Source organism: Schistocerca americana, unplaced genomic scaffold, assembly GCF_021461395.2.
Source record: "Schistocerca americana isolate TAMUIC-IGC-003095 unplaced genomic scaffold, iqSchAmer2.1 HiC_scaffold_16, whole genome shotgun sequence".
Classification (NCBI taxonomy): Eukaryota; Metazoa; Arthropoda; class Insecta; order Orthoptera; family Acrididae; genus Schistocerca; species Schistocerca americana.
Genome location: NW_025725687.1, coordinates 4,479,405 through 4,487,669, shown reverse-complemented (window position 1 = coordinate 4,487,669; position 8,265 = coordinate 4,479,405).

Genomic DNA, 8,265 nt, shown 5'->3' with positions numbered 1-8,265 from the left:
AGTCCAGTTATAGATTCCGATGCTTCACTTAAGGTTTACTGTATCCCTTGGACATTCTTATTGACGATGAAACACAGAAATTGCATCCGAATTTAATACAAAAGGCTCAATGCCAACTTAAGTACAAGAGGACTGACACTCTAACGTTCTATGTTTTGAACCTCTCCTGTGAGTCCAGTTTTAGATTCCAATGCTTCACTTCAGGTTTACTGTATCCCTTGGACCTTCTTATTGACGATGAAACACAGAAATTGCATACGAATTTAAAACAAAAGGTACAATGCTGACTTAAGCACAAGAGGACTGACACTCAAACTATCTTTGATTTAAACCTCTCCTGTGAATCCAGTTTTAGATTCCGATGCTTCACTTCAGGTTAACTGTATACCTTGGGCCTTCTTATTGACGATGAAACACAGAAATTGCATCCGAATTTAATACAAAAGTCACAATGCCGACTTAAGTACAGGAGGACTTCACTCTAACTTTCTATGATTTGAACCTCTCCTGCGAGTCCAGTTTTAGATTCCGATGCTGCACTTCAGGTTTACAGTATCCCTGGGACCTTCTTATTGACGATGAAACACAGAAATTGCATCCGCATTTAATTCAAAAGGCACAATGCCGACTTCAGTACTATATGACTGACACTCTAACTTTCTATGATTTGAATCTCTCCTGTGAGTCTAGTTACAGTTTCCGATGCTCCGCGTCAGGTTTACTGTACCCCTTGGACCATCTTATTGACGATCAAACACAGAAATTGCATCTGAATTTAATACAAAAGGCACAATGCCGACTTAGGCACAAGAGTACTGACACTCTAACTTTCTATGATTTGAACGTCTCCTGTGAGTTTAGTTTTAGATTCCGATGCTTCACTTTAGGTTTACTGCATACCTTGGACCTTCTTATTTACGATGAAACATAGAAATTGCATCCGAATTTAATACAAAAGGCACAATACCGAATTAAATACAAGAGGACTGACACTCTAACTTTCTATGATTTGAACCTGTCCTGTGAGTCCAGTTTTAGCTTCCGATGCTTCACTTCAGGTTTACTTAATCCCTTGGACCTGCTTATTGACGATGAAACACAGAAATTCCATTTGAATTCAATAAAAATGGCACAATTCCGACTTAAGTACAACAGGACTGATACTCTAACTTTCTATGATTTGATCCTCTCCTGTGACTCCAGTTTTAGATTCCGATGCTTCACTTCAGGTTTACTGTACACCTTGGACCTTCTTATTTACGATGAAACACAGAAATTGCATCAGAATTTAATACAAAAGGCACAATGCCGACTTAAGTACAATAGGACTGACACTCTACTTTCTATGATTTGAACCTCTCCTATGAGTCCAGTTATAGATTCCGATGCTTCACTTAAGGTTTACTGTATCCCTTGGACATTCTTATTGACGATGAAACACAGAAATTGCATCCGAATTTAATACAAAAGGCTCAATGCCAACTTAAGTACAAGAGGACTGACACTCTAACGTTCTATGTTTTGAACCTCTCCTGTGAGTCCAGTTTTAGATTCCAATGCTTCACTTCAGGTTTACTGTTTCCCTTGGACCATCTTATTGACGATGAAGTACAGAAATTGCATCCGAATTTAATACAAAATGCACAATGCCGACTTAGGTACAAGAGGACTGACACTCTAACTTTCTATGATTTAAACATCTCCTGTGAGTTCGGTTTTGGATTCCGATGCTTCACTTTAGGTTAACTGTATCCCTTGGACATTCCTATTGACGATGAAACACAGAAATTGCATCCGAATTTAATACAAAAGGCCCAATGCTGACTTATGTGCAAGACGACTGACACTCTAACTTTCTATGATTTGAACCTTTCCTGTGAGACCAGTTTTAGATTCCGATGCATCACTTCAGGTTTACTGTATTCCTTGGAGCTTCTTGTTGACGATGAAACACAGAAATTGCATCCGAATTGAATACAGAAGGCACAATGCCGACTTAAGTCCTAGGGGACAGACACTCTAACTTTCTATGATTTGAACCTCTCCTGTGAGTCCAGTTTTAGATCCGATGCTTCACGTCAGGTTTACTGTATTCCTAGGACCATCTTATTGACGATGAAACACAGAAATTGCATCTGAATTTAATACAAAAGGCACAACGCCGACTTATGTACAAGAGGACTGACACTCTAAATTTCTATGATTTGAACCTCTCCTGTGGGTTGAGTTTTAAATTTCGATGCTTTACTTCAGGTTTACTGTAAACCTTCGAACTTCTTATTGACGATGAAACACAGAAATTGCATCCGAATTTAATACAAAAGGCACAATGCCGACTTAAGTACAAGAGGACTGACACTCTAACTTTCTATGATTTGAACCTCTCCTGTGAGTCAGTTTTAGATTCCGATGCTTCACTTCAGGTTTACTGTATACCTTGGACCTTCTTATTGACGATGAAACACAGAAATTGCATCCGAATTTAATACAAAAGGCACAATGCCGACTTATGTACAAGAAGACTGACACTCAAACTTTCTATGATTTAAACCTCTCGTGTGAATCCAGTTTTAGATTCCGATGCTTCACTAAAGGTTTACTGTATACCATGGACCTTCTTGTTGACGATGAAACACAGATATTGCTTCCGAATTTAATACAAAAGGAACAATGCCGGTTTAAGTACAAGAGGACGGACGCTCTATTTTTCTATGATTTGAACCTCTCCTGTGAGTTGAGTTGTAGATTCCGATGCTTCACTTCAGGTTTACTGTATACCTTAAACATTCTTATTGACGATGAAACACAGAAATTGCATCCGAATATAATACAAAAGGCACAATGCCAACTTAAGTACAAGAGGACTGACACTCTAACTTTCTATGATTTAAACATCTCCTGTGAGTTCAGTTTTGGATTCTGATGCTTCACTTTAGGTTTACTGTATCCCTTGGACATTCCTATTGACGTTGAAACACAGAAATTGCATCCGAATTTAATACAAAAGGCACAATGCCGACTTAAGTACAAGTGGACTGACACTCTAACTTTCTATGATTTGAACCTCTCCTGTGAGTCCACTTTTAGATTCCGATGCTTCACTACCTTGGACACTCTTATTGACGTTGAAACACAGAAATTGCATCAGAATTTAATACAAAAGGCACAATGCCGACTTAAGTACAAGTGGACTGACACTCTAATTTTCTATGATTTGAACTACTACTGTGAGTCCAGTTTTTGATTCCGATGCTTCACTTCAGGTTTACTGTATCCCTTGGACCTTCTTATTGACGATGAAACACAGAAATTGCATCCGAATTTAATACAAAAGGCACAATGCTGACTTAAGTACAAGAGGACTGACACTCTAACTATCTTTGATTTAAACCTCTCCTGTGAATCCAGTTTTAGATTCCGATGCTTCACTTCAGGTTAACTGTATACCTTGGGCTTTCTTATTGACGATGCAACACAGAAATTGCATCCGAATTTAACACAAAAGTCACAATGCCGGATTAAGAGCAAGGGGACTGACACTCTAACTTCCTTTGATTTGAACCTCTATTGTGAGTCCAGTTTTAGATTCCGATGCTTCGCTTCAGGTTAACTGTATCCCCTGGACCATCTTATTGACGATGAAGCACAGAAATTGCATCTGAATTTAATACAAAAGGCACAATGCCGACTAAAGTACAAGAGGACTGACACTCTAACCTCCTATGAGTTGAACCTCTCCTCCGAGTACAGTTTTAGATTGCGATGTTTCACTTCAGGTTTACTGTATCCCTTGGACATTCTTATTGACGATGAAACACAGAAATTGCATCCGCATTTAATTCAAAAGGCACAATGGCGACTTAAGTACAGGAGGACTGACAATCTAACTTTCTATGATTTGAACCTCTCCTGTAAGTCCATTTATAGATTCCGATGCTTCACTTCAGTTTACCTGTATTCCTTGAACCTTCTTATTGACGATGAAACACTGAAATTGCATCCAAATTTAATACAAAAGGCAGAATGCCGACTTAAGTTCAAGAGGACTGAGACTCTAACTTTCTATGATTTGAACCTCTCCAGTGAGTCCAGTTTTAGATTCCCATGCTTCACTTCAGGTTTACTGTATAAATTGGATCTTCTTATTGACGATGAAACACAGATATAGCATCTGACTTTAATACAAAAGGCACAATGCAGACTTAAGTACAAGAGGACTGACACGCTAACTTTCTATGTTTTGAACCTCTCCTGTGAGTCCAGTTTTAGATTTCGATTCTTCACTTCAGGTTTCCAGTAAACATTTTACCTTTTTATTGACGATGAAACACAGAAATTGCATCCGAATTTAATACAAATGGCAAAATGCCGACTTAAGTACAATATGACTGACACTCTAACTTTCTATGATTTGAACCTCTCCTGTGAGTCTAGTTACAGTTTCCGATGCTTCGCGTCAGGTTTACTGTACCCCTTGGACCATCTTATTGACGATGAAACACAGAAATTGCATCTGAATTTAATACAAAAGGCACAATGCCGACTTATGTACAAGAGGACTGACACTCTAACTTTCAATGATTTGAACGTCTCCTGTGAGTTTAGTTTTAGATTCCGATGCTTCACTTTAGGTTTACTGCATACCTTGGACCTTCTTATTTACGATGAAACACAGAAATTGCATCCGAATTTAATACAAAAGGCACAATGCCGACTTAAGTACAAGAGGACTGACACTCTAACATTGTATGATTTGAACCTCTCCTGTGAGTCCAGTTTTAGATTCCGATGCTTCACTTCAGGTTTACTGTATCCCTTGGACATTCTTATTGACGATGAAACACAGAAATTGCATCCGAATTTAATACAAAAGTCACAATGCCGACTTAAGTAAAAGAGGACTGACACTCCAACTTTCTATCATTTTAACCTCTCCTGTGAGTCCAGTTTTAGATTCCGATGCTTCACTTCAGATTTACAGTACACCTTGGACCTTCTTATTGACGATGAAACACAGAAATTGCATCCGAATTGTAAACAAAAGGCACAATGCCGACTTAAGTACAAGAGGACTGACACTCTCACTTTCTATGATTTGAACCTCTTCTGTGAGTCCAGTTTTTGATTCCGATGAATCACTTCAGGTTTACTGTATCCCTTGGACCTTCTTGTTGACGATGAAACACAGAAATTGCATCGGAATTATATACTAAAGGCACAATGCCGACTTAAGTACAAGAGGGTGACACTCTAACTTTCTATGATATGAACCTGTCCTGTGAGTCCAGTTTTAGCTTCCGATGCTTCACTTCAGGTTTACTGAATCCCTTGGACCTGCTTATTGACGATGAAACACAGAAATTGCATCCGAATTTAATAAAAATGGCAAAATTCCGACTTAAGTACAACAGGACTGATACTCTAACTTTCTATGATTTGAACCCCTCCTGTGACTCCAGGTTTAGATTCCGATGCTTCACTTCAGGTTTACTGTATCCCTTGGACCATCTTATTGACGATGTAACACAGAAATTGCATCAGAATTTAACACAAAAGGCACAATGCCGACTTAAGTACAATAGGACTGACACTCTAACTTTCTATGATTTGAACCTCTATTATGAGTCCAGTTATAGATTCCGATGCTTCACTTCAGGTATACTGTATCCCTTGGACATTCTTATTGACGATGAAACACAGAAATTGCATCCGAATTTAATACAAAAGGCACAATGCCGACTTAAGTACAAGTGGACTGACACTCTAACTTTCTATGATTTGAACCTCTCCTGTGAGTCCAGTTTTAGATCCGATGCTTCACTTCAGTTTTACTGTATTCCTAGGACCATCTTATTGACGATGATATACAGAAATTGCATCCAAATCTAATATAAAAGGCACAATGCCGACTTAAGTACAAGAGGACTGACACTCTAACATTCTCTGATTTGATCCTCTCCTGTGAGTCCAGTTTTAGATTCTGATGCTTCACTTCAGGTTTACTGTATCCCTTGGACCTTCTTATTGACGGTGAAACACAGATATTGCATCTGAATTTAATACAAAAGGCACAATGCCGGCTTAAGTACAAGAGGACTGACACTCTAACTTTCTATGATTTGAACCTCGACTTTGAGTCCAGTTTTAGATTCCGATGTTGCACTTCAAGTTTACTGTATCCCTTGGACTTTCTTATTGACGATAGAACACAGAAATTGCATCCGAATTTAATACAAACAGCACAATGCCGACTTAAGTACAAGAGGACTGACACTCTAACTTTCTATGATTTGAACCTTACCTGTGAGTCCAGTTTTACATTCCGATGCTTCATTTCAGGTTTACTGTATCCCTTGGACCTTCTTATTGACGATGAAACACAGAAATTGCATCCGAATTTAATACAAAAGGCACAATGCCAACTTAAGTACAAGAGGACTGACACTCTAATTTTCTATGACGTGAACTTCTTCTGTCAGTACAGTTTTAGATTCCGATGCTTCACTTCAGGTTTACTGTATCCCTTGGACCTTCTTATTGACGATGAAACACTGAAATTGCATCCGAATTTGATACAAAAGGCACAAAGCCGACTTAAGTACAAGAGGACTGACACTCTAACTCTCTATGATTTGAACCCCTCCTGTGAGTTCAGTTTTAGACTCCGATGCTTCACTTCAGGTTTAGTGTATCCCTTGGACATTCCTATTGACGATGAAACACAGAAATTGCATCCGAATTTAATACAAAAGGCACAATGCTGACTTAAGTGCAAGAGGACTGACACTCTAACTTTCTATGATTTAAACCCCTCCTGTGAGTCCAGTTTGAGATTCCAAAGCTTCACTTCAGGTTTACTGTATCCCTTGGACCTTCTTATCGACGATGAAACACGGAAATTGCATCCGAATTTAATCCAAAGGCACAATGCCGACTTAAGTACAAGAGGACTGACACTCTAAATTTCTATGATTTGAACCTCTCCTGTGAGTCCAGTTTTAGATTCCTATGCTTCACTTCAGGTTTACTGTATCCCTTGGACCTTCTTAATGATGATGAAACACAGAAATTGCATCTGACTTTAATACAAAAGGCACAATGTCGACTTCAGTACAAGAGGACTGACACTCTAACTTTCTATGATTTAAACCTCTCCTGTGAGTCCAGTTTTTGATTCTGATGCTTCACTTCAAGTGAACTGTATACCTTGGTCCTTCTTATTGACGATGAAACACAGAAATTCCATCCGAATTTAATACAAAAGGCACAATGCCGACTTAAGTACAAGAGAACTGACACTCAAACTTTCTATGATTTGGACCTCTCCTGTGGGTTGAGTTTTAGATTTCGAGGCATCACTTCAGGTTTACTGTAAACCTTGGACCTTCTTATTGACGATGAAACACAAAAATTGCATCCGAATTCAATACAAAAGGCACAATGCCAACTTAAGAACAAGAGGACTGCCACTCTAACTATCTATGATTTGAACCTCTCCTGTGGGTTGAGTTTTAGATTTCGATGCTTCACTTCAGGTTTACTGTAAACCTTGGACCTTCTTATTGACGATGAAGCACAGAAATTGCATCCGAATTTAATACAAAATGCACAATGCCGACTTAAGTACAAGAGGACTGACACTCTAACTTTCTATGATTTAAACATCTCCTGTGAGTTCAGTTATGGATTCCGATGCTTCATTTAGGTTTACTGTATCCCTTGGACATTCCTATTGACGATGGAACACAGAAGTTGCATGCAAATTTCATACAAAAGGCCCAATGCTGACTTATGTGCAAGACGACTGACACTCTAACTTTCTATGATTTGAACCTCTCCTGTGAGACCAGTTTTAGATTCCGATGCATCACTTCAGGTTTACTGTATACCTTGGAACTTCTTGTTGACGATGAAACACAGAAATTGCATCCGAATTTAATACAAAAGGCACAATGCCGACTTAAGTCCTAGAGGACAGACACTCTAACTTTCTATGATTTGAACCTCTCCTGTGAGTCCACTTTTAGATTCCGATGCTTCACTACCTTGGACCATCTTATTGACGTTGAAACACAGAAATTGCATCAGAATTTAATACAAAAGGCACAATGCCGACTTAAGTAAAGTGGACTGACACTCTAACTTTCTATGATTTGAACCTCTCCTGTGAGTCCAGTTTTTGATTCCGATGCTTCACTTCAGGTTTACTGTATACATCAAACATTCTTATTGACGATGAAACACAGAAATTGCATCCGAATTTAA